Here is a 27,483-nt window from a genome sequence, read left to right on the forward strand (position 1 = left end):
GACTCTCTTGTTTATAAACCTTCTAATTCTCTTGTCCTCTCTCCCTTACTTACTCATAATTTCATTAAAATGGATGGGTTAGAGTGTGGATATGTACTGTGTAAAGTAGTCGCCTTCTGCACTTTACTTATGTATTTATTTATTTTTATTTTTATTATTTACGTTTTTTTCAGATTAGTTATTTTTCTGATGATGTTTTTATAAACATGCCCTTCCATATTGTTTGTATAATACTCAAATATTCTTTTTTGATATGTACATTTGGAAAAAAACGAGCTTGGATATGGCAACATAATCTGTACCCATTTTTTGATGGCTCAATTATAAATATTATTTTTTAAAACGTGGCTGAAGTGATTTTCGAATATAAATACTACATACACTGGAAATATTCAGCAGGGTCGACAGTGTTTAGTTTAGTTTAGTTTAGAGATACAATGCGGAAACAGGCCCTTTGGCCCACCAATAGACAATAGACAATAGGTGCAGGAGTAGGCCATTCAGCCCTTCGAGCCAGCACCACCATTCAATGTGATCATTGCTGATCATTGCTGATCATTCTCAACCAGTACCCCGATCCTGCCTTCTTCCCATACCCCCTGACTCCGCTATCCTTAAGAGCCCTATCTAAAGAGCTCCAAAGACGTACAGGTATGTAGGTTAATTGGCTGGGTAAATGTAAAAATTGTCCCTAGTGGGTGTAGGATAGTGTTAATGTACGGGGATCGCTGGGCGGCACGGACTTGGAGGGCTGAAAAGGCCTGTTTCCGGCTGTATATATATGATATGATATGATATGATATGATATCTAGCTCTCTCTTGAATGCCCGCACCGACCAGCGATCCCCGCACATCAACGCTATCCTACACACACTGGGGACAATTTTACATTTATACCAGGCAAATTAACCTACAAACCTGTATGTCTTTGAAGTGTGGAAGGAAACTGGAGCACCCGGAGAAAACCTACGCGGTCACGAGAAGAACGTTCAAGTCCCGTGCCGACAGGACCCATAGTGGGGATCGAACCCGGGTCTCTGGCGCTGTAACCACTGTAAGGCAGCAACTCCACTGGTGGTCCACTATTCAATCACGACAAGCCTAACACTGTCTGCGGAGAGAGAAAAGAGTTAATGTTTGACATCAATAACCTTCAAATGGATGTTTATTTTAAAATCTTTTTGATGACTTTACGCCATCCTGAAGTGATAAAAAGTTCTCTATAAATATGTATCTTCATAATATCGCATAGCAAAATTAATCACTATTTTTGCGTGTTTATCTTTAACCAGGTAGACTTGCTTTAACTCTTCAATGGATTTAGTTTAGAGATACAGCGCAGAAATAGGACATTCGGCCCATCGTGTCCGCGCCAACCATCGTGTCCCCGCATATTAACACTATCCTACACTCACTAGGGACAATTTTTACATTTACCAAGCCAATTAACCCACAAATCTGTACGTCTTTGGAGTGTGGGAGGAAACCGATGGTCTCGGAGAAATCTCACGCAGGTCACGGGGAGAACGTACAAACCCCGTGCAGACAGCACCCCTAGTCAGGATCGAACCGGGGTCTCCGGCGCTGCATTCGCTGTAAGGCAGCAACTTTACCGCTGCGCCACCGTGACCGCCCTTTGTTCTTCCAGTCTCCAAATGTCCAGTTCTATTGATCTCCTTCCAGTCCCTTCATTTAAGGTGGCACAGTAGCTCAGAGGGGGGATGGAAGGGGAATATATATATATATATATATATATATATATATATATATATATATATATATATATATATATATATATATATGAAGCCTCTCAGGAGGTCGCGGTGGCAGACGACTCCCAGGAGCCTGCAGAGAACCGGGCGTCAGAGCCTCGCGGGTTGGTGGAGCCTCATAGGTCAGCAATGATGGGGCGGTGGAGCCCGCGGCTGGGGCCTGGGTCGGTACCACGGAGGAGTCAGGAGAGGACCCGGCAGCGATCGTGGAGGAGGTCAGTGCAGCGGTCAACGAGGGTGTCGACGGTCAAGGACGGGCCACGTGGGAGCCAGAGGACACGCCACCAGGGAGAAAGGAGGACCCGGCTTCGGGGGACCACCGTGAAGGGGAGGAGGGGAAGAACAAAGGAGGACCTGGTGTGGGGAACATCCGGGAGGGGGAAGAAGGGAGAGGGGTGGGAAGAGCAAAGGTGGACCTGGTGCGGGGGGGGGGGGGGAGAGGGGGGAGGAGAACAAAGGAGGACCTGGTGCGGGGGTGGGGGGGAGGGGGGAGAACAAAGGAGGACCTGGTGTGGGATACTTTGTAACTTTGTCTGTGCCCTTTACGTGGCGGCTATTTGCATACTTTGGGTATGCAAGGAAATAATTTCACTGTGACTTGTGGCATGTGAGAATATAGTATTAATTAATTCATATTTACATATATATATATATATATATATATATCACAAACAACAGAGCCCCCAGCACTGACACCTGTGGAACACCATTGATCACGGATTTCCAGCCAGAATGAAACCCTTTCAATAGACAATAGACAATGGACAATAGACAATAGGTGCAGGAGGAGGCCATTCGGCCCTTCGAGCCAGCACCACCATTCAATGTGATCATGGCTGATCATTCTCAATCAGTACCCCGTTCCTGCCTTCTCCCCATACCCCCTGACTCCGCTATCCTTAAGAGCTCTATCTAACTCTCTCTTGAATGCATTCAGAGAATTGGCCTCCACTGCCTTTCAGGACATCCCTCTGTCTTCAATAGACAATTATGATACAAAAAAATCCTAATTGCAATTAACAGATGTAACAACACAGGTAGGATTTCCATTTTAGGTAAACAACTTTTTAAACTCAGGATAAAAAAGATGTACCCGCAGAATAAAAGGATGTAACTTGAGAAAAGGGATGAGGAGGAATTTATTTCATCCGAGGTTGGTGAATCTGTGGGATTCATTGCCACCGATGGCTGTAGAGGTCGTCATTGGGTATTTTTAAAGCGGAGATTAACAGATTCTTGATTAGCACTGGCATCAAAGGTTGTGGGGAGAAGATAGATCAGCCATGGTGGAGTAGACTCGATGGGCCAAATGGCAGCTCCTATGACTTATGAACTTACGAACCTATTAGGCATGCTCACATCACATCACGCTTACAATTTTATACTTATTTATAAATGAAAGGTCAAAAAGGGGCTTGTTCGATGCTGCGGCCTTTTGCTCACATTTCTCCGTCCTCCTCTGATTATGATCTTCTTGGACAGTCACCCTTCTATTTATCTGACAACTGCCGACTGTCTTGCAACGAGATCCTGCAACCTGAAGTTAATCTCATGTTAGGTCGAGCAAAGGTTGGAGCCTGAAGACACTTGACTTGCCCGTTCTCTCCCCTCTCCCTCAAGACCATTGCATCGTTCTACTTGTCTGGACAATTTGCTTAATTTGAATGTTCTGTTCCAGGTCATTCAAAGAGCTTCAAAGCTGTCTCTCTAACGTGGATATTGTACCACTGAAGAGTGATTCAGCCATCTGCACCAATTCCAGTGCCACGTGAAGAAGCACTAATATGAATACCCTGCCTCTTTCTGCCTCCATTTAGGTCTGCCTCTTTGCTTACTTTTTCAATTCCTTTCAACTAATGCTGCGCATCTCTCTCACAACATGATAGACAATAGACAATAGACAATAGGTGCAGGAGGAGGCCATTCGGCCCTTCGAGCCAGCACCGCCATTCAATGTGATCATGACTGATCATTCTCATTCAGTACCCCGTCCCTGCCTTCTCCCCATGCCCCCTGACTCCGCTATCCTTAAGAGCTCTATCCAGCTCTCTCTTGAATGCATTCAGAGAATTGGCCTCCACTGCCTTCTGGGGCAGAGAATTCCACAGATTCACAACTCTCTGACTGAAAAGTTTTTCCCCATCTCAGTTCTAAATGGCCTTCCCCCTTATTCATAAACTGTGGCCCCTTGTTCTGGACTCCCCCAACATTGGGAACATGTTTCCTGCCTCTAATGTGTCCAACCCCTTAATAATCTTATACGTTTCGATAAGATCCCCTCTCATACTTCTAAATTCCAGTGTATACAAGCCTCGTCGCTCCAGTCTTTCAACATACGACAGTCCCGCCATTCCGGGAATTAACCTAGTAAACCTACGCTGCACACCCTCAATAGCAAGAATATCCTTCCTCAAATTTGGAGACCAAAACTGCAAACAGTACTCCAGGTGCGGTCTCACTAGGAGACCGTGATTATTCTTGATTTCCAAGGATCTATTGCTCTCAGCCTATTTAAAGCCTACAGTTATCCAACTCTGCTGTGCTGATTTCCCTTTGTTTGTCTAACCTCCAATGGGTCCAATCCTTCACTTATTGAGAACTGGACGCCATATCCTTCTTGATCAAATTGTATCATCTATTGTGCTCCTGAAACACTCAAATGTATACTTCATCATACTGCATAATTCCCTGTAAGTGTCTGCCTAGCTGGGTAGCAGGATGTTCTAGTCTACAGACAGTGACTCATTTTATTTCCACAGAAGCTTTTACTGAACTACATGTTTTCCCTTAAATGTTTAACAACAAAACTTCCAGATTGCTGCACCACATTAATTCAGACTGAGAAGCACAAGCTGTTCTTCTGTTCCTTAATGATACATTACTAACCTCATTAATTTTGGCGCTGACTGCCTCTTTATCCATTTTGTGCACATTTGAAATACAGCAATAATGGCTGCAAGTTTGAACTTGACTCCAAGAAAATAATTTCACCAGGAAAATTCTCTGGAGTCTTCCGGAACCTACCAATCTAGATACTAAAACTCTCGTTTGTTTGTTTGTTTGTTTGTTCCTGAACTACAGCCGAAACGGTGCACGATAGCACGACAACTTTGGGCCCACCTTACTCACCGTGGTCCCTTTGGTGCTCATGGAAGAAGTTTAATTGAAATCGGTGTTATATTTTTAAAGTTATTCACATTTTAAAGTTTAAATCTATCTCCTAGGGAGGGAGGGGGAGAGAGGGAGGGGAGGGAGGGAGGGGGGGAGGAGGGAGGATAAGAGGGATTAAGGGGGATGGAGTGGGGGGGATGGGAAGGGGAGGGGAGGAGGAGGGAGGGGGAGGGGCGAGGGGGGGTGGAGGGAGGGGGGAGGGTGAGTGGAGGAGGAGGGAGGGGGGAGGGTGAGGGGAGGAGGAGGGAGGGGGAGGGGAGAAGGGGAGGTGGGGGGGAGGGGGGCGGGGAGGGGGAGGGGGAGGGTGGGAGGGAGAGGGGGGGAGGGGGGAAGGAGGGGAGGGGGAGAGGAGTGAGGGAGGAGAAGTTGCTGCACCAATGCAGGAAAGGTTTGGGCCCAACGAGTCCACTTGGTCTAGTAGAAGTAAAAAGTAAGAAACACAGTTTTGGTTTTTAATGTAAAAAAAGTAATATCTTCAGGGTCACAAAACATTTATTTTGCGGGAGGGAGAGGGGATTGTGATGTTTCCAAATACACAGGACAAGATGTCAGAAATCCAAAGTGCCAAATGTCAACTTGCTCCCGGTGGTGATGGGAGGTTTATGCACTCACCTGTGCTCCTCCGATGTTGAGAAAGGCTAGGCAGACATGTCATTGGGGTTATCAAGTGGGCACCTACTTTCATCGACGTTTCGCTGATTGGACCCACAGCGTCTCCAGTAGGCTCAGCAGTGCATTCTGGCGTTCCAGAACAACCCCCTCTGCATCTGCCTAGCCGGTTTATTTGGGAGACCAGATGGGGTCTTTCCTCTTCAGCCAGAGCCACTGGCTACTCCGCTCTGCCACCTGTGATGTTTCCTTGATAGCCTGGCGTAGGGCTTGTCCGCTGATCCCCAGGTCCTTCATAAGTCTTACGGTAGATGTTGCCACAAATCCTCGACATCCAACTTCTACCGGGCAGATCTTTGCTCTCCAGCCCCGCTGTTCTGCCTCCGCTGCAAGCTCTGTGTAGCGCAGTTTCTTTCTTTCAAAGGCTTCCTGCACAGCATCCTCCCAAGGGACTGTGAGCTCCACAAAATACACCATGCACTGAGAGTTGGACCAGAGGACAAGATCAGGCCTCAAGTTGGTGATGGCTATCTCTGGTGGAACTGTAAGCCGTTGGTCCACATCCACCAGCATCTGCCAGTCCCGGGCTGCCTCCAGCTGTCCAAACGTTGTCCTTGGTGGAAATTTTCCGTTGCTTTTGTTCCCCCTCCCGAACAAAGGCAATTGGCATAACTGGGTTGGTTGTTCTGGACGGCAGGGCATTGTTGGTTGTTCTCCTGCTTTCCAGAGTCGCTGCCAGGCATTTGAGCACTTGATTATGTCTCCAGGTGTACCGTCCTTGGGAGAGGCTTACTTTACACCCAGTGAGGATGTGCTTAAGCGTGGCTGGTGTTGAACACAGGGGGCATGATGGATCTTCGCCCAGCCATTGATTGAGATTTTTTGGGCTAGGAAGGACATCATAGGTTGCCCGAATGAGGAAGCTTATCCTGCTCGCCTCCATCTCCCACATGTCCTTCCAGCTGATCTTCCGCTTTTCCACACTCTCCCATCTCATCCATTTATTTTGAGGGAGGGAGAGGGGATTGTGAGGATTTATTCAGAAGGATTTTAGGACAAACGCATTTTTTAGCAACAAAAAAAGGCAGAGTTTCTGGTATAGAAATGTGTTGTTTTTTTGCCTGCAGTGTGGCCTAGCCGATATTTTGAGGGGTGCTACTCATTTTGAATGGCAGCCAATCTCATTTTCTTGTGAGACCTAGCTTTTAGGGTGGCACAGTGGCACCACGCCAGAGACCCGGGTTCGATCCTGACCTCGGTCACTATCTCCATGGAATTCGCACATTGTCCCTATGACCATGTGGGTTTCCTCCGTGTGCTCTGGTTTCCTCCCACATCCCAAAGACGTGCAAATTTGTAGCTTAATTGGCCTCTGTAAAACAAAAAAAAGCCTGTAATGTGGATGAGAAAGAGGGATGACGTACAACTAGTATCAACAGGTGATGGACAGTTGGTGTGGATTCGGTGGGTTTAAGGGCCCTGTTTCTAAGCAACATCTCTAAACTAACCTGGTCCTTCGGTTTATAACAAAACAGACTCCTAGTTCATCGTGAGTGTTCAACTCTGCAAAAATAATAATAGGGCCAATAATAGGGCGGCACGGTGGCGCAGCGGTAGAGTTGCTGCTTTACAGCGAATGCAGCGCCGGAGACTCAGGTTCGATCCTGACTACGGGTGCTGCACTGTAAGGAGTTTGTACGTTCTCCCCGTGACCTGCGTGGGTTTTCTCCGAGATCTTCGGTTTCCTCCCACACTCCAAAGACGTACAGGTATGTAGGTTAATTGGCTGGGTAAATGTAAAAATAAATAAAAAAAATAAAAAAATTGTCCCTAGTGGGTGTAGGATAGTGTTAATGTACGGGGATCACTGGGCGGCACGGACTTGGAGGGCCGAAAAGGCCTGTTTCCGGCTGTATATATATGATATGATATGATATGATCATTATAATAATATAATATATTCCTTTATACGTCCCACACCGGGGAAATTTACAGTGTTACAGCAGCAAAATGGATAGCAAGAGGTCATTCATTATAAATAAAAGTAAAGACTTTTACAGCTAAAGAATTGTATTCCTTAGCTGTTACTGTCAGAAAATTACTGCAGATGCTGGTACAAATCGAAGCATTTCAAGAGAGAAGGAATCTCAAGGCAGGCAGCATCTCAAGAGAGAAGGAATGGGCGACGTTTCGGGTCGAGATCCTTCTTCAGACTGACTGTTTAGCTGTTACTGTTGACTCGTCTGCTGGGAGCAGTGCTGGTTGTGCAGTCTCACAGCAGCGGGGAGGAAGGACCTCCTATATCTCTCCTTCACGCACTTGGGATGAAGGAGTCTGTCACTGAAGGAGCTACTCAGTGCAGTGAGTAGGGTGATATTAATAACAGCCTGCACATCAATATCTTTGGATTTACTCCCCCTCTACACGTTTAAAATTAATCCCTCTTTCTATTTCACTGCAGAGTTGATTGGGCACTAGAGGTAAAAGTATCTTAAAGAGTACGGTGTTCAGCAATTCCTTTTTGAAATGTAATCACTGTTGTTTTGTGGGTAAGTACAGCAACCAATTTGGACATAGCAGAATTTTAGGAGAAGTTCATGAAAGTGTTTTGATGTTGCCGAGGGGAATGCTGCCGAACATACCGGAAATAGCTCGTTCTCTGAACGGTATTGTAGGACAATTTACATTTTCCTGAACAAACAGATGGGGCCTCTCAATTGACGGATAATGGGGCCAACTTTAGCACTGGCACAGGTGAAGCCTAGTGGTTGTGAACATTTATATCCCACCCTTCTCCCTCATGGTTGATCCATAACTGCCTGCTTTCTCAATTAACTCATCTATATACTAAAACTCACATTTGTTTGTTTGTTTGTTTGTTCCTGAACTGCAACTAAAATGGTACACGATAGATTGACAATTTTAGACCCACCTTACTCACCGTCGTCCCATTGGTGCTAATGGAAGAAGTTTCATTGAAATCGGTGTTATATTTTTAAAGTTATTCACATTTTAAAGTTTAAATCTATCTCCTAGGGAGGGAGGGGGGAGGGAATGAGGGAGGGCGGGAGGGGATGGAGGTGGGTGGAAGGGAGGGAGGATAAGGGGGGTTGAGGGGGATGGAGTAGGGGGGAGGGGAAGGGGGGAGGGGGAGGGGAAGGGGGAGGGGGAGGGGAAGGGGGGGATGAAGGGAGGAGGGGAGGGGAGGGGAGGGGGAGGGGAATGGAGGGGGGTGAGGGAGGGGGAGCAGAGGGGGAAGGGGGAGGGGGAAGGGGAGGAGCGGGGAGGGGAGGGGAGGGGAGGGGAGGGGAGGGGAGGGGAGGGGAGGGGAGGGGAGGGGAGGGGAGGGGAGGGGAGGGGAGGGGAGGGGAGGGGAGGGGAGGGGAGGGGAGGGGAGGGGAGGGGAGGGGACGGTACGGTACTCCACCAATGCAGGAGAGGTTTGGGCCCAACGGGTCCACTTGGTCTAGTCTATATTAAATCCTGGACTGGAAATGGAAATCAAACCTTCATACTTAAAAGTGAGTGTGCTACTAACCTGGCCAATCTCATGCTTGCAGTTCCATAATAGTTGTGGACTAGTTATCAGAATGAACCCTGATGGTTCTGCATCATATTGGGAATGATCTCTTCATCTTTGCCTTTGGATATAAAGTGAGTTTGCTCACTTGCCTTAGTGAATGCAATGAGGCTCCACCAGGCTTCCACCGATGGAGCAATTTTCACACATAACCACTCGTCAAATTTTCACACATAACCACTCGTTCAGATGTTGGCAAAGTAAAGTACCTCCCGCGGGAAGATAGACAAATTATCGAATAGGGTTGCAAGAATAGAACGTGCTGGAAACAGTCAGAAGATGTTTCCTGACCTGCTGAATATGTCCAGGATGTTCTGCTTTTATGTCAGATTCCATCACCTGCACTTTTTCGTTTCATATTCAATTATTCCCAAACTGGATTACGTCATGTGCTCAAGGTGAAGGAAGCCAAACATGCTCAAATTAAATGCACATTCAGTGATATTTAAGGAAACACATGGAAAAAATATTATTCTATATTGACATAGGGATTGTGTTCTTTAGAGGAAAAAAAAATCACCGAAGCTTAGACTTAATTAGGCAGAAAGACCCTGAATGATTCCTTCGGGATTTTAATTGCGAAGGCAAAGGTAATGAATACCCAAATCCTGGTTCAGTCTGGGGAACGGTACTGACCCGAAACTTTCCCTGTCCATTCCCTCCACTGGTGCTAGCTGACCCACTGAGTTACTCCAGCACTTTGTTTTTGGCTCAAGACTCCAGCATCTGCAGTCTCTTGTGTCCTCAAATCCTAGTTGCTTCCTTCAAAGCAAAGATACTAGAGGAGTAAGATGAAGCACTCCGTTGAAATCGCCTATACTGAAGTGCAGTATGCAAAGGAGCATAACGTCCACCATTTTAGTAAGCAAAACCCGCCGTTCGCTATGCCTCTCAGAGTGTAATCAGTGTTTTGGGGGAACAGTATGTGTGATGATACCATAAAAATGCAGAATATATCTCATCTATCAATTCACAGATTTTCGTTATTTTTCTTTTTAAATGTTTCTGCAAGTTTCTGCCTACTAAAATGGCGTCATGACGTACTACGTTTTTTTAGGGTCGAGTGGTCTATTTTGCTCTGCTCTATTATCTTTGCTTCAAAGTCTGTTGATGGTTTTTCAGTTCAATATTCTACTGTGCCCTCAGGCTTGATTAGATTAATGAACCGGGATTATATTTGTGCTCATTGCCAAACAATGTGTTGATATTTGTCTTCATTGTGCTGAAAAACCAAACTTGAGATGATTATTTGCATAATCGGTTCAACCAGTCATTTTCACCTGATTTGGACCCTATTCTTCCTCTGCCTGTTCTCCTACCGCACTTATTCCACAATTAATTCGATTTTCTACCACATTGCGCTTTGATGGAGTCCACACTTTCATATACCTTCTCTCTACAGTTCTCTTGTCAAATCATTTGTCTTGTTACCTACTCCCTGCCTTAAACACAATAATAATTATTTCTCACTGAACAGGTCTTCAATAACCATCACCTAAATTGGTTCTTGTTTAATCTCTACCTAATGTCCCTCTTTTCAAAATAGTCATGCTTTCCTTCTATGTGGGAAGCCCACAAAACATCTGTTATTCTTAATTCCTTGTTGTTGCCATAAACCTGGGTTCCTTGCAGAGGAGGAGTGACCTGATGTATCACCATAGATCCTGAGGCCCAATTGAGGTTGTCAACAAAATTAATGTTGTTGCACCTTCCATTAGACCACTCATGAAGTTTCTTTTACAACACATTTGCATTATTACCCTTATGTTCCACTGGGGCAGCTTACAGCCCAACAGGATGAACATTGATTCTCTAATTTTAGGTTAAACCAAAGATAATAGAGCAGAGCAAGATAGAGCACTCGACCCTAAAAACTGTAGTATCTCACGACGCCGTTTTAGTAGGCAGAAACTTGCAGAAACATTTAAAAAGAAAAAGAACAAAGATCTGTGAATTGATAGATGAGATATTTTCTGCATTTGTATGGTATCATCACATACACTGTTCCCCCAAAACACTGATTACACTGCGAGAGGCATAGCGAATGGCGGATTTTGCTTACTAAAATGGCGGACTTTGCGTACTACACTTCAGTATAGATTTCAACGGCGTGGTTCATCTTGCTGCTCTAGTATCTTTGGGTTAAACCCCCTCTCCTCTTTATGCCTCCTCTCTTTCCTATGCTCCACCCAGGAGCGAACATATTTATCCCACTATCCCCACTATTTCTTCCACTATCCCACCATCTCACTATTCTGCCCCCCCTTTCCCTTTCCCCCTTTCCCCTTCCCCTTTCCCCTTTCCCCTTTCCCCTTTCCCCTTCCCCTTCCCCTTCCCCTTCCCCTTCCCCTTCCCCTTCCCCTTCCCCTTCCCCTTCCCCTTCCCCTTTCCCCTTTCCCCTTTCCCCTTCCCCTTCCCCTTCCCCTTCCCCTTCCCCTTCCCCTTCCCCTTCCCCTTCCCCTTCCCCTTCCTCTTCCTCTTCCCCTTCCTCTTCCTCTTCCTCTTCTCTCCTTCCACCTGTATTCCTTGCTCTGGCTTCACCTTTTTGCTTCTCTCACCTTACACTTGCCTCCTTTTTATCTCTGGCCTTTGTCCAGTCATTTGCCGATCTATACCTCCCCTCACCTGTATCTACCTATCACTTGTCAGAATTAATCAAACAACCCTTTCTTTTCCAGCTTTCTTCCCCTCCCACGATCAGTCCGAAGAAGGGTCACAACCAAAAACATCATCTATCCCTGTTCTCCACAGATGCTGCCTGACCCGCTGAGTTACTCCAGCACTTTAAAAAATATTATTACCCACTTGGCCAGACCCACAGTAAGTTATCATATCATATCATATCATATATATACAGCCGGAAACAGGCCTTTTCGGCCCTCCAAGTCCGTGCCGCCCAGCGATCCCCGTACATTAACACTATCCTACACCCACTAGGGACAATTTTTTTAATTTTTACATTTACCCAGCCAATTAACCTACATACCTGTACGTCTTTGGAGTGTGGGAGGAAACCGAAGATCTCGGAGAAAACCCACGCAGGTCACGGGGAGAACGTACAAACTCCTTACAGTGCAGCACCTTCGATTTTCATTGTGCATTTTTACTACACATAGCTGTCCCCTCAAAAAATATTATTTTTGACATTGGGTTTATTGGATTTATATTGAACTTGCAACACTGATAACATTCAGCACACAGTTCTACGCCAGTGTTTGCACTCTGCATGGGCCTCCACTTAACTCCCTTCATCCCAGTTTATCACCATGTCATTCAATGTGTGTAATAAAAGTCTCATTGCATTGGGTTTAATTGGGACATTATAGAATTTCACAAGACTACAGCTGGCTTACTTTGAGCATTATCAGACTTCTTGTTTTCTTTCATTTTGGAAGTATATTGAAATACAATATAGTTACGTTGTCAAAAAATACATGATTAGAATGAACATTCTGTCAAGTTCTGGCAGTAAAATTAGTGAAACCTAATCTGTCTACAGAGTCTACTGACTAAACATCGCCGCTGTCTTCTGAGCTTGTCTCTGTTCTTTCCTTTGAAATTCATTACAGCAAACAGATGATCGTCACAAATGCAATATCTTCGCAATATGCTTTAAAAAAACCCCCAGATTTTCCGTGGAGCACTTCTGTTCCCCTTCATGGACTGTAAAACATTTTGACTAACTATTGTTTCTGTGGTCATTATGTGCAAAGTCTAATTAGTGTCAAGGAGAAGTATAATCCCTCCAATCTAGACCTTGCAGTGCCTCTGATTGACCTCGTTAGTAAGGGAGGTGAGATAGATCAAAACAAATTAATTCCTGCCTTGTGTTTTTTTCCCATGGACATTATTACTCAATGGGGGAGGGGTGAGGAAACCTTTGTTGAGGGATTGGGTCGACATTGTAAATTAAGTACGCACATCTTTTATAATTTCTGACACAAGTGTAAAAATTGTCCCTAGTGGGTGTAGGATAGTGTTAATGTGCGGGGATCGCTGGGCGGCGCGGACTTGGTGGGCTGAAAAGGCCTGTTTCCGCGCTGTATATATATGATATGATATGATATGATAAGTATAAACTATGCCTTGTGGAATGACCATAACTCAGAGTGTTGGAGGAACCAATTTAGGAATTTAGAAGGATGAGAGGAGATCTTATCGAAACGTATAAGATTATTAAGGGGTTGGACACGTTAGAGGCAGGAAACATGTTCCCAATGTTGGGGGAGTCCAGAACAAGGGGCCACAATTTAAGAATAAGGGGTAGGCCATTTAGAACTGAGATGAGGAAAAACTTTTTCAGTCAGAGAGTTGTGAATCTGTGGAATTCTCTGCCTCAGAAGGCAGTGGAGGCCAATTGTCTGAATGCATTCAAGAGAGAGCTAGATAGAGCTCTTAAGGATAGCGGAGTCAGGGGGTATGGGGCGAAGGCAGGAACGGGGTACTGATTGAGAATGATCAGCCATGATCACATTGAATGGCGGTGCTGGCTCGAAGGGCCGAATGGCCTACTCCTGCACCTATTGTCTATTGTCTATTGTCTAACCCAGTGGGCCAGGCAGCATCTGGGGGAGGGAATGGGACCAGGCAATGTTTCAGGTTGGGATCCTTCTTCAGACTAATTGCCGAGGAAGGACATGCAGCTTCAGTAACAGGTCTGGGTCAGGACATGGTGGAAGATCAGGAGAGCCACACGTGTCACAGGGTATGGGGGCAGTGGCAGAGTCTCACAGCACCCATCAGAGAGAGCAAAATGTCTTCAAAATTGCTATACTTTGAGGAGATTTAACAGTGGAACAATAAAATAAAAGGCACAGGAGACTGCAGATGCTGGAATCTTGAGCCAAGCATAGAATGCTGGCGTAATCAATGGATTCAACCCGAGGAAGGGTTCGGACCTGAAATGTCACCTGTCTATTCTCTCCTCAGCTGCTGCCTGACCGACTGAGTTCCTCCAGCACTCTGTGCTTTGCTCAAGATTCCAGCACCTGCAGTCTCTTGTGTCGCTGGTGGAATGAACCTCCTTTTACTGAGTTTAGTCCATCGTGGATTTGAATGTATAAGAAGATAACTGCAGATGCTGGTACAAATGGAAGGTTTTTATTCACAAAATGCTGGAGTAACTCAGCAGGTCAGGCAGCATCTCGGGAGAGAAGGAATGGGTGACGTTTCGGGTCGAGACCCTTCTTCAGACGTGGATTTGAATGCGCAGTACAAATCAAATGATAACCCGACGGAGTAAATTGGAGTTGCCATTATTGAAAAGCCAAAAATAATGCACTGCAGATGTTGGCAAGCTGAAATAAAATTATTGAAATGTCATAAATACTCAGCAGGTCAGCAACATCCGTGGAGAAAGAAACAGTGTTAATGTTAAATGTTGACAAGCTTCCAGCAGAATCAAGCAAATCCAATACTAAGTTCCAAAGAAAGTTGGAAAGGGAATGGGAGAGGAGAGGAGGTGGGAATATCTCTGATAGGGTGGAGACTGTATGATGGAATTACTCAATGAGAGAGTGTGGTGAACACATATTAACTGCAGATGATTTGTTTGGAGAAGATGGAAATAGGAGGAAAGATTTTGTAAGCATAAGTTCATCAGTTCTCGGTGCAGAATTAGGCCATTCAGCCCATCAAGTCTATCCACTATTCAATCATGGCTGGTCTATCTTTCCCTCTCAACCCCATTCTCTTGCCCTCACCCCATAACCCCCGACACCCGTACTAATCAAGAATCTGTCAATCTCCGCCTTAAACATATCCATTGACTTGGCCTCCACAGATGTCTGTGGCAATGAGTTCCACAGATTCACCACCCTTTTCATTTCTTTTCTCACGTCCTTTTATTCTGAGGCTCTGGCGTCCGGTCCTAGCCACTCCCACTAGTGGAAACATCCTCCCAACATTCACTCTATCGAGGCCATTCAGTTTCAATGAGGTCCCCCCTCATCTTTCTAAATCCCAGCGAGTGGAGGAAGAGAAAAAAATAACAATTAAGTGCTGGATATGGGAAATACAAACTGGGGAAGTGAACCACTGGAGATTTTGGATACAAAGTAAAAACATAGATTGTTAAAAGTAGCCAAAAGGCAAGACAGCATCTTTGAAGTAAGAAAGGGAGTTACCTTTTTTCAAGGGATTTTTCATCAGACTTGGCCAGGTGGAAATAAGACTGGCCATCGGAACTCAAAGTTAAGTCCTGAGGGATTTGATAGGTCAGGTTGGAAAATGTTTCTCGAGCTTACACTGCCTCAGTGTGATTAAACTTTTCCTGCCTCAGCTCTCTTTTTTCAGCGTTCTCCCCTCAACTCCAATCAGTCTGAAGAAGATCCCAAGTGAAATCTCACCTGTCCATTTCCTCCACATATTGTGCCTGACCCGCTGAGTTCATGAGGAACTCCAACACTTTTTATTTTGCTCATTTGCTGAAAAATTGCAAAATGACTTCACCATTGAGCAATCATCGATGTGCACCATTCATAAAGGAAGGAAGTTTGTTGAGATGACGATGCTGAAGATAGTGGAGCCTTGGACATTGCCCTGAGAATCTCCTCCATTAATATCTGTGGTAGGTTGATTGACCTCTGGCAACCACAATCTTGTGGAGAAGGCCGGAACTGGGTACTGATTGAGAATGATCAGCCACGATCACATTGAATGGCGGTGCTGGCTCGAAGGGCCGAATGGCCTACTCCTGCACCTATTGTCTATTGTCTATATCATTTTCCTTAGTGAAGGATATGAGGGTGGCACAGTGGAGTAGAAATGGCAGCACAGTGGCATAACATTAGAGCTGCTGCCTTACGATCCTGTTAGATCCTGACTACCCTTAGTTGCTGTCTGTATTGAGTTTATACGTTTATCCTCTGACTGTATGTGCTTTCCACGGGTGCTCCAGTGTCCCCCAACATTCCAAAGACGTGAAGGTTTGAAGGTCAATTGGCCAGGGTAAAATTGTAAATTGTCCCTTGTGTGTAGGATAGTGTTGGTGTACGGGGTGATCGCTGGTCGGCGCGGACTTGGTGGGCCAAAGGGCTGGTTTCTGCACTGCTTCTCTGAAGTAATAGTTATTACCAATAATAATAATAATTATTACCAACCCCTTGGTTCATCCACCCGCTTCCCAACCAAACCAACCCCCCCCTCGATACATTCCTCTGGAACTGTAGGAGATGTAAACCTGTCCCTTCACCTCCTCCCTCACATCCATCCCGGGAACCCCAGCAGTCCTTCAAGTGAGGGAGAAGTCCATGTGCACCCTCTCTCATCTCATCCACTCAATCCGGTGTTTCTGATGTGCCTCCTTTACATCGGTGGGGTCAAGTGTAGAGTCGGCGACTGTTTTGTTGAACACTTGCGAACGGTCCGCTAAGGCCCAGTGGATCTCCCATTTGCTAACCATTTTAACTAGAGTTGCTGCCTTACAGTGAATGCAGCGCCGGAGACTCAGGTTCGATCCTGACTACAGGCGCCGTCTGTACGGAGTTTGTACGTTCTCCCCGTGACCTGCGTGGGTTTTCTCCGAGAACTTCGGTTTCCTCCCACACTCCAAAGACGTACAGGTATGTAGGTTAATTGACTGGGTAAATGTAAAAATTGTCCCTAGTGTGTGTAGGATAGTGTTAATGTGTGGGGATCGCTGGGCGGCGAGGACACGGTGGGCCGAAGGGCCTGTTTCCACGCTGTATCTCTAAACTCCTCTTCCCATTCGCACACTGACCTTTCTGTCCATGGCTTTTTACGGAAGAGTGTTAAACTTACCTTGAAGTTGAAAATAAAACCCTTTATTTTGCATCTTCTCATTTGACTGCTGACTGCTTTACTGATATGTGATTCATTATAAGCGGTAGTGTGCAAGACTTCAAACTTTTTTGAAAGCCTGAAGTGACATTTTGTGTTTATGGAGCCCAGTGCATGCATTTTGGGGCCTTCACATTTCATTAATGATGGTGATGAAGCTGATGCTAAGTATTACCTGCATAATCTGTGTAAAATCCAGACATATATGATCGTAAAAAGTCATATTTGTAAGAGCTGACGTAAATATTGGTGATTTATTTGATTTAGGAATAGGACTGTATAACCGTTGTACAGGTTTGGTTTCACTGGATCTCACGACCTCTGCCTATTTCAGGATCTCTTGAAAATCTACAGACTACATGACCCTCACATCACAGATGTGAAAGTCAGGGATGCCTGGGCTTTGAATCAAATAATCGTGGGTTCAATTTCCACTTCCAGTTTACGAACAGTTGAGGCAGGTACTCAGTTGAGTTTAGTTTTATGATTGTCACATGCACCGAGGTACAGTGAAATGTTTTCATGTTGCAGGCTATCCAGTCAAAGAAAAGACTATACATGATTACATCAAGCTGTCCGCAGGATAGAGGGTACAACATTTATTGCAAGATAAAGTCCGATAAAGTCCACTTGACGATAGTTCAAAGGTCTCCAGTAAGGTAGACAGGAGGTCAGGCTGCACTATAGCTGGTGAGTGGACAGTTCAGTTGCCTAACAACAGCTGGGTGGAAACTGTCCCTGAATCTGGAGGTATGGGTTTTCAAACTTCAGTCCCTCTTGCCTGATGGGAGAAGGGTGTACATGGAGTGACCGGGGTAAGACTGGTCCTTGATTATGCTGGTGGCCTTGCCAAGACAGCGTGAGGCGTGGATGGAGTCAATGGAAGGGAGGTTTGTTTGTGTGATGGTCCGAGCTGTGTCCACAACTCTCTGCAGTTTTTTGCAGTCTTGGATGGGTCTCTTTTCCAATCCATGCTGTGATACATCCTGACAAGGTGCTTTCTACGGCGCATCTTTAGAAATTGTGGGTGAGGGTTGTTGGGAACTTCTAAAGCCTTGTGAGGAAGTAGAGGCGGGTTGATGAGCTTTCTTGGCCACAGCTTTGATGTGGCTGTTCCAGGACAAATTGCTGGCGATATTTATTTCTAAGACCTTGAAGCTTTCAACCAGCTCTACTTTGGCACCCTCAATGGATACCATCAATGTACTACATGTTGGAAAATAACTGCAGATGCTGGTTCAAATTGAAGGTAGACACAAAATGCTGGAGTAACTCAGCGGGTCAGGCAGCATCTCAGGAGAGAAGGAATGGGCGACGTTTCAGGTCGAGACCCTTCTTCAGACTCAGTGTGCTATTACAACATTTGAAAGACATTTGAACAGGTACATGGATAAGAAAGGCTTAGAGGAATAGGAACAAACTGCGGGTTGGTTGGACGAGTGTAGATGGGGCCTCTTGTGTCGGCATGGGCAAGTTGGGTCTAAGTGCCTGTTTCCATGATGCATGATTCTATAACTCCATGACAACATGAGAAATTACAGTACTACATGGATTATACAGAAATGCAGTACTTGGGCACAAATGTAGATGGGTTGGTTAGTAAATTTGCAGATTATATGAAAGATTGCTGGGATTATGGACATTAAGGAAGCCTGTCAAAGTAGACAGTAGGATATAATACAGTTAGAGAAATGAGGGAAGAAGGAATGGTTGGCGTTAAGCTTGAGCAAGTGTGCTGCGATCTTGACATTAAAGTGAGCACCCACCTTTGTTCAGATGGCTTTAACTCACCCAGGAAACCATATGAGGAAGAGCAAGCAGTTACTTTGATGGCAATTTTCCCAACAATACTTAAATTGATTAACAGCTCCGAACATTTTGTTGCATCTTGCTGAACACAAATGTGTTGCATGACAAAATATGAGCGACACTCAAAAATACTTCAATTGCTATAAAGCTCTATAGTATATTCTGAGAAATACATTGGCCCACAAAATTCTTACTTTGCTTGACGTATTTGCTTGGCCTTGTGTAGTGGTGGCTAACTTTAAAGCTCTTTTGAATTCGCAGTCTCTTACTATTCACACCGGAGCAGGCTGAAACCATAGAATGGCAAATTATAGAAACTATTAATGTTAAATTTATCATTCTCTCTTAAACAAATTACAATGAATAACTTCTGTTCCTTAGTGCTCCTTCTAACTTCAGGAATGACCTTGAATAAAATCTCACTCTTCAATCTGACTGTTCATCATTATAATGACTCTTATAGATCTTTGAATTATGGAATAATGTAACGCAGGAGGCAGCTGGTTGGTCTATGTGTTAAGTCTTTAAAAGAGCTGTGCAATTAGTTCCTCTCCCCCTCTCTCCATAACCCGTCAAATTTCCCCCTTCTGGTATTTAATCCAATTATTATTGAATCTGCTTTCATCAGCTTTCCAGGCAATGCATTTCAGTTCAAAACAACTGTGGGTGTGATTTTTTCCCTCTTGGTTCTTTTGCCAATTACCTTCAATCTGTCTGCTATGGTTACTGCCCCTTCTACCTCTGAAAGCCATTAATCCTTATTTGCTAATGCGTACTAGTACGAATCATTTCAATTCCTGTTAATGTTATTGTTTAGCATGGTCCAATAGTGAGCTTAGCTAACTCTAGTTCAATATTTTTTAAGTTAGTTCATAGAAACATAGAAACATAGAAACATAGACAATAGGCGCAGGAGCAGGCCATTCGACCCTTTGAGCCAGCACCGCCATTCAATGTAATCATGGCTGATCATCCAAAATCAGTATCCCGTTCCTGCTTTCTCCCCATATCCCTTGATTCTGTTAGCCCTGACCTGTATCTAACTCTCTCTTGAAAACATTCAGTGAATTGGCCCCACTGCCATCTGTGGCAGAGAATTCCCCAGATTCACAACTCTCTGGGTGAAGAAGTTTTTTCCCTTCTCAGTCCCAAATGGCCTACCCCTTATTCTTAAACTGTGACCCCTGGTTCTGGACTCCCCCAACATCGGGAACATTTTTCCTGCATCTAGCCTGTCCAATCCCTAAAGAATTTTATATGTTTCTATAAGATCCATGAGACAATCAGAGATTCAAAAAGTTCATCTCTGTTTACAATGACCCCCTAGTCTGGAACTCTCCTAATATCCCTGATATGGCTCAGCATATTTTTCCATTGCAAATTTGAAATAAAGGTACCATTTTCTTGTATTAAAATTCCTAACGATCACAAACTCAATGAGGAACAAGATACAATAGACTTGTTGATTTGCCTAAGCAGCTGCAGAATGGAGTATAGATCCATCCATAGTGACGAAACACAGGCTTTTACCTGCAAAATATATATGTAGGAAAAAAACTGCAGATGCTGGTTTAAATCGAAGGAAGACACAAGGTAGACCATCAGTCTGAAGAAGGGTCTCGACCCGAAACACATCAGTCTGAAGAAGGGTCTCAACCCGAAACGTCACCCATTTCTTCTCTCCCGAGATGCTGCCTGACCCTGATCCAGCGTTTTGTGCCTACCTGCAAAATATATATATTTTTAACATTTTGTGTCCAATTCAAGTTAATATTGGAAGAATGAGAATTAGTAATAAATAATACTTATCACATTTCAATGGCAAACCTTACCATTTACATGATTACCATAACGGAATTTATCTCCATGAAAGTCAATGAAAATGGAAATTGTTATAAATCTAAAACAATTCCAGTTATACCTGATGGACACATCAAGAGATGCTGCTTGTCCTGCTGAGTTACTGCAGCATTTTGTGTCTATCTTCGATTTCAACCAGCATCTGCAGTTCCTTCCTCTAATTATACCTGATTGCGTACTCCATGGGAAATATTTGAATGCAATAATAAATATCAATTAAAAGATATTTTGATCAAGTCATCAGGACTGAAATATTAATCGTTTTGAAAGCACGGTATTATGCACTATTAAAGTTGTAATGCTAATCTAAGTCATGTGTTGAATCTTACAACATTTCAAAAATAAACATTGCCATGTGACTGTAGCGCCATTTTTCAAATGGCTTTGGGGCTATACAGATTCTATCAAGGGCATAATTTCACAGTGCATGAATGAGTGCTTTTTAAGTACTTACATTGTAATGTAAATGTGATTTTCTTTTTGATGAAGAAACATTCTGTTATCAGTCCTTGTTAGTGTTTTAATTTTGTTGACTATTATATTGTTCCCGCATTGCTGCTGTGTGATGAACAGCAGAACAAGCCTAGAAAGGGTGTATTTATGGAGTGCAGCATTCTACGTGACAAGGTCAGTTCCTTGACAGAATTAATGACAGACATGATGAAACTTCTGTGCATAAAGAAGCACAGATCATTTCAAAATTTCAAAATGCTCACCGTGATAAAGAAAACCCAAGGGGAACTAAAGCAGCCCCTGTGATTTCATCGCTATTTTGCAAGGCATCTTTGTCGAGGCTAACATTGCTCGTTTTAAGTCAATGTTCTTTAAAGTGTTTCTGACAAGCACCTAGGGTTTGTGGGATGTTAATTGTCACGGATTAATTGGAAAGTTTAACAGAGCACGGCAAGCGTTTCAAAGAGACTGACCCAGAACCAATTAGAATCTGATAACAATTGACCATTCACCACAAAGCTCCAGTGAGCCTTGGACCCTGAAGTGTGTGTCGGGGGGGTGGGGGAGAAAACCGGAGGAGACAGTGGCCACACAAAAGAAGAAAACTCTTTGCTTTTTGAAAGGTTTTTGATACACTGAGCAATCAATCATCATACAGTATGTGTCAAAGCAGAAATCTGTGTAAATGTGCGGGCAAATGCCGTACAAAGGCTGATGAAGATGCTGAAGCAGACTCTTTCGTGAAGCTGCACAATGTCGCTTAGGATCCTGTAAAAGCAGGTCATCCACAGGGCTATTCTTAGTTAAATTACTGTTGACAGCCCAAACAAGAAATGGCAGATTTCCACACGGTCTTTTCAACTACAGACAACAAAATTCATAATTAGTCAGTTTTCATCCCCTCCTTCCTCATCGAACATGGTCTTCTCCTGTGTATTCAGTTACCCCAGTTGCAGCATATGGATGATGACAGAACTTAACCATGCCTTTCTTACTTATAGTCTGCGTTTTTAACAGACATTACTGTGGTGTGCATGAAAGCCCTGGATTAAGTCTTCAAAAATTCAACACTTTAAACGCCCTCTGGCAAATTATGGGTGTTTAAATGTAATTTCATCTTTAAAGACAGTAAGATAGAAGGAAAGTATTTTATTACTGTTTTAATTGGCATTTAGGGTAACACTATTCCACATACACTTTTGACGGCTGGGTGAGTCAGAGCATAAAACCAAAAGATCTGGATGCCAAGGAACATTGTGAGCGGGATCACTGACCACTTTTTTGGGATTTGTTACATGCATATGTGGAGCAGCGTAGCTTAGACATAATCAACGCAGTTTAAATCATTTCGTTATTCTTCGTAATACTTAATAGCAGCAAGTAATTATCGTGCTGTCGTAGAGACATAGCATCTGAAAATAAAAGACGCTTTGACACACGGTCCACAATGCCCACCAATTGTTTGCGATCAAAACGTACTTCAAATTTTTGTTTCCAAAATCAACATTCCAGCTATCCATTGTAAGGTCAGATGAAAAATTCTGTACTTTCAGCTGCCGCAAAGGGACACTTTAACCCACGCATAGTGAGAGGAGAGGGTTAGGAACATGTTTATAAATTGCTAACGGTGGCGAAAGTGCATCCTAACGTGTGGCAAATGATCCTACCATCGCAGCAATTTTGAGAGTGAGTGATATTAATAAGTGAAGGCCGGATGGGTCTCTTGGATTTTTGACAGCCTTCCCCTCTACGGGCAATCTCGGCATCTCAAAGACAGGAGATGCCTTGTCCAGTTGGTAAAATGCTTTACCAATGCTGCTTGATGAAGGAATTGTCCACCTGGTCCTGCCATCAAGAGAGAGCTAGATAGAGCTCTGAAGGATAGCGGAGTCTGGGGGTATGGGGAGAAGTCAGGAACGGGGTACTGATTGAGAATGATCAGCCATAATCACATTGAATGGTGGCGCTGGCTTGAAGGGCCGAATGGCCTCCTCCTGCACCCATTGTCTATTGTCTATTGTCTATTTCCCACCTGCCTTTAGGTGACGTAGGAGGAGGAGTGTATCACCTGGATGCCCCAAGCAAATGTACAATGAACTATTCTCTGTGACCTCTGTGGAGAGATTGTGCTCTCTCCTCACAATCTTTACCCTATAATTATTTCCCACTTGGCCATCATGGCCCATCCCTGCACATTCCTTCTCGTGCACCCGCCCTCTCGTTTCTCTTCCCCCAAATCACTTGGAAAGTGCTTCTGAATCTTTTCAACAATATCTCCCTGTGATTTCCTACCTGCAATCACTTCCTGACCATCTCTCTTCAGTTATCTCCCTATGATCTCTCAGAATGCAAAAATCAAGGTTGGCTCACAACAATAGTGTTGAGGGAGTGCTGCAATGTCATAAATTAAACGGTGCCCCCCTCCCTCTGTCCTCTCCGATGGCTGTTAATGATTCCTTGGCTTAAGTCAAAAAAGAGCAAAGGAATAATGCTCTTTGTTAACAATGCCTGAATATTAATGTTTTGGCTGTAATAATTGGACTGATGCAATGTTTTGGTGTTGAGGTAGTTATTTCTGTTGATGAAGAAGTTGCACACTCTTCTACTGAGAGCCGCAGAGACCGTTCCCTCCGTAACTCCCTGGTCCACTCGTCCACTCGTCCCACACGTCTCCTAACGTGTCAAGTTAGGAGGAGGGGGAGTTCAACAAGATCTGGGTGTCCTAGTGCATCAGTCAATGAAAGGAAGCATGCAGGTACAGCAGGCAGTGAAGAAAGCCAATGGAATGTTGGCCTTCGTAACAAGAGGAGTTGAGTATAGGAGCAAAGAGGTCCTTCTACAGTTGTACAGGGCCCTGGTGAGACCGCATCTGGAGTACTGTGTGCAGTTTTGGTCTCCAAATTTGAGGAAGGATATTCTTGCTATGGAGGGCGTGCAGCGTAGGTTCACTAGGTTAATTCCCGGAATGGCGGGACTGTCGTATGTTGAAAGGCTGGAGCGATTGGGCTTGTATACACTGGAATTTAGAAGGATGAGGGGGGATCTTATTGAAACATATAAGATAATTAGGGGATTGGACACATTAGAGGCAGGAAACATGTTCCCAATGTTGGGGGAGTCCAGAACAAGGGGCCACAGTTTAAGAATAAGGGGTAGGCCATTTAGAACGGCGATGAGGAAGAACTTTTTCAGTCAGAGAGTGGTGAAGGTGTGGAATTCTCTGCCTCAGAAGGCAGTGGAGGCCAGTTCGTTGGATGCTTTCAAGAGAGAGCTGGATAGAGCTCTTAAGGATAGCGGAGTGAGGGGGTATGGGGAGAAGGCAGTAACGGGGTACTGATTGAGAGTGATCAGCCATGATCGCATTGAATGGCGGTGCTGGCTCGAAGGGCTGAATGGCCTACTCCTGCACCTATTGTCTATTGTCTATTGTCTACCCAAACCACCCCATCCCCGGGCACTCTCCCCTGCAACCACACGGGATGCAACACCTGTCCCTTTACCTCCTCCCTCAACTCCATCCAAGGACCCAAACAGTCTTTCCAGGTGAGACAGAGGTTCACCTGCACCTCCTCCAACCTCATCTATTGCATCCGCTGCTCCAGATGTCAACTTATTTACATCGGCGAAACCAAACGCAGGCTCGACGATCGCTTCGCTCAGCACATGCGCTCAGTCCGCATTAACCAACCTGATCTCCCGGTGGCTGAGCACTTCAACTCCCCCTCCCATTCCCAGTCTGACCTTTCTGTCATGGGTCTCCTCCAGTGCCACAGTGAGTCCCACCAGAAATTGGAGGAACAGCACCTGATATTTCGCCTGGGCAGCTTGCAGCCCAGTGGTATGAACATCGACTTCTCCAACTTTAGATAGTTCCTCTGTCCCTCTCTTCCCCTCCCCCTTCCTAGTTCTCCCACTGTCTTCCTGTCTCCACCTATATCCTTCCTTTGTCCCGCCCCCCTGACATCAGTCTGAAGAAGGGTCTCGACCCGAAACGTCACCCATTCCTTCTCTCCTGAGATGCTGCCTGACCTGCTGAGTTACTCCAGCATTTTGTGAATAAATACTTTCGATTTGTACCAGCATCTGCAGTTATTTTCTTACATTACTTCTACTGACATTGTTGCAATGGCATTGAAGTTGCTGTTGATGTTTCTGTTCATTCACCTCTGGCGTAGGCTGGATTCGGGCTCTATGCTGTTTCATTTGCTGTCCATCTTTGTCTTGGAGATAAGGTATTGGCTTATTTAATTACTTCAACTTGGTTCCAGGTTTTCATTATTTGCTTTGGACATGGACTTTTGTTTTCTCCATGACTCGGGTAATAATTTACCATGGTTGTTTTTGTAACCCTTTCTTTTATTTGTGCATTAATCATTCACGATCTTACTACTTCTTGGTGCTCGAGAGAATGTATTTTACTTGGCTGTGCTGTCTCATTCTTTTGGCATTATGTGCATTTTTGCACCATTCCTTCTGTTGTTAATGTTGTTGATGCTAACGTTGATCCATTCACAGATTATCTTTCTCAGCAGTTCTCTATGTGACCATTGATTGCATTTCTCATACCCCCTTGTGCATCTTATGGAATATCCTCTTTGCATCTTTATGGATTTGCTAAATCTGGATCTAGCCGATGCACACTCTTCCAATGATGTGTTGCCTATGATTGATCAATAGCATCTCATTGCTGGTGGTATTGCCATATTTTCACATTCCGGATTTCCCCATGACTTGCAAACAGGTCGTTCAGCTCATCGAGTCTAAAATAATCCTGTCAATTCCATTCTCCCGTTATTTTCCCTGTGATTTATTTTCTTTCAAATCTCCTCAACTCCCTTGTGATTCTCCGAACAGCCTCAAGAGTCAAGAGTGTTTGCTTGTCATATATACCAGCCACGGAACAATGATTTGTTTACTTGCAAATCAGCATGATAGGCCTGCAAACCCAATACTCATAGATAACATAAAATAAACAACAACAACAAAAAAAATCAATAAATGATACTGAGTTTCCATCATACGAGTTCTTGATTAACTTTATGATCTTGGTGGGAATTCCATAGTGGTCCATTAGGCACCTATAGTCTTGCCTGTCTAAGCTGTCGAATGCTTTCTCAAAGTCGATGAACTTGATGTACAGGGACGTATTCCATTCAATAGACTGTTCAATGATGATTCAGGATTCAGGATTCAGGATATCTTTATTTGTCATCCAAAAAACAAGTTTTTTGGACGAAATTTAGTCACCCACAGTCCAACAATAAAAGCAATAAAATAAGCAAATTACACAACCCCAACCGACACACAAAAAAAAGAAACATCCATCACAGTGAGTCACAGTGTTGCTATGTGGTCTGTGCATGAGCGATCCTTCCTGAATCCTGCTTGCTGGTCCCGTAGCATCTTGTCTACACCTTCCTGAAGATGGTTGAGGATGATAAATTATACTACCTAAATTAAATTGTAATTGCCAGTCAAAATAGCAACCAGCACATATTGGGATATGGAAGGAAACTGAACCGCCTGGAGGAAGTTACAGGGAGAATGAGCAACTGCACACAGTGGTAGGAATTGTACCTGGGTTGCTGTTGTATAAGTAGGAAAGAACTGCAGATGCTGGTTTAAATCGGAGATAGACACAAAATACTGGTGTAACCCAGCGGGACAGGCAGCATCTTTGGAGAGAAGGAATGGGTGACATTTCGGGTCGAGACCCTTCTTCAGTCTGAAGTTACTCCAGCATTTTGTGTCTATCTTTGCTGATGTATGAGAGCAGCTTTACGTTTAGCATCACTGTTACAATCAAAGCTAGGATTTGTTTCATCTTTTCAGACCATCCCTAAACCATTTAGTTTAGTTTAGTTTAGTTTAGAGATACAGGCCCTTCGGCCCACCGGGTCCGCGCCGACCAGCGATCCCCGCACATTAACACTATCCTACACCCTCTAGGGCCAATTTTTACATTTACCCAGCCAATTAACCTACAAACCTGTACGTCTTTGGAATGTGTGAGGAAACCGAAGATCTCGGAGAAAACCCACGCAGGTCAGGGGGAGAATGTACAAACTCCATACAGAGAGCACCTGTAGTTGGGATCGTACCCAGGTCTCCGGCGCTGCATTCGCTGTAAGGCAGCAACTCTACCGCTGCGCCAACGTGACTGCCCATTCTTCTCTTTGTTGAGAGAATGTCCTGCAAGCCTTCATTTTTGTCAGTTTCTCCTCTGATCTTACTCAGTTTGCGGGTATCACAGTTACTAGGGAGCATATCTTTATTCCTGAGAGTCTCATCTCATATTTCTCCTGTGGCGATAATTGAGGTGGAAAGGAAATGGTGATGTCATTGGAGTCACTGGAGTGCTCGGTGGTCCCACTAGTGCACTGCACAGGCTTGCTCTCGAGGGCAGTGATCACATCTTGCCACAAATGA

Source organism: Rhinoraja longicauda, chromosome 1, assembly GCF_053455715.1.
Source record: "Rhinoraja longicauda isolate Sanriku21f chromosome 1, sRhiLon1.1, whole genome shotgun sequence".
Lineage (NCBI taxonomy): Eukaryota > Metazoa > Chordata > Chondrichthyes > Rajiformes > Arhynchobatidae > Rhinoraja > Rhinoraja longicauda.